Consider the following 837-nt stretch of genomic DNA (forward strand, 5'->3'; position numbering starts at 1 on the left):
CAGAGATACCGCCACGTTTCTTGTTGTTCGATCACGTGACTCTTTCTTCAAAAGAGTCAACATCAAACATTAGGTCTTTGATTGGAAACCCATACAGGGGAGCGTCGATTGCTTCAATTCCATCAATGGTCTTCCCATAATTTTTTGGTGCATGACCAGTTTTTTATACAATTCACCTTCAAGCGCCACCATAGTTTTGCATCGTCCATGAGATGCATTGTGGGCCGATGTAACTCTCAGGTCCTCTGAGAAAGTTCCTATAGTCTTGAAGTATAATATCAAAACATATTAACGTATTTGATATGTTAAATATTAAAATAATTGATGTGTATCATAAACATTAAATAAAAAAATATATTTGAAATTTGAATGATATTCATATTAATTAAACATATATTATGATATTCTACCACATTTTAATATTATTTAAATAAGATATTATATCTTAATGTATTAGGTATTCAAATATATAATTTGACAAAAATAATCACAAGTTCACCGTAAATAGAACCCTAGGGTTAAGTCAAAGAGTATCAAACACTAAATACGGTGACATTTTAGGTGATATTTTGTAGAGGAAACTGATAAGGTCTCCAAAGAGTAGGTGGTCATTTCTGACATTTTAGGTTAACAACATGGTGAAAAGAAACAACATGGACATTCCCGTCATCAATAATAGTGAAAATGAAGAAATATTGCTACCCAACATGTCATGAATAAGGAAAAAGAAATAATATATTTTTAATAATAGATAGTCTTATTTCTGGAGATGCGGGGTATCGATCCCCGTACCTCTCGCATGCAAAGCAAGCGCTCTACCATCTGAGCTACATCCCC

At 33.0% G+C, this 837-nt stretch overlaps 1 non-coding gene across 1 annotated transcript; it reads right to left on the reverse strand.

The window, feature by feature from the left end:
• Positions 1-764: 764 nt before the first annotated feature.
• Positions 765-837, reverse strand: TRNAA-UGC (transfer RNA alanine (anticodon UGC)). Its single transcript has one exon. It is a non-coding gene; the product is annotated as a tRNA-Ala (tRNA).

This window comes from Cucurbita pepo, chromosome 16 (assembly GCF_057944985.1).
Source record: "Cucurbita pepo subsp. pepo isolate OVF chromosome 16, ASM5794498v1, whole genome shotgun sequence".
In the NCBI taxonomy this organism is placed as follows: Eukaryota; Viridiplantae; Streptophyta; class Magnoliopsida; order Cucurbitales; family Cucurbitaceae; genus Cucurbita; species Cucurbita pepo.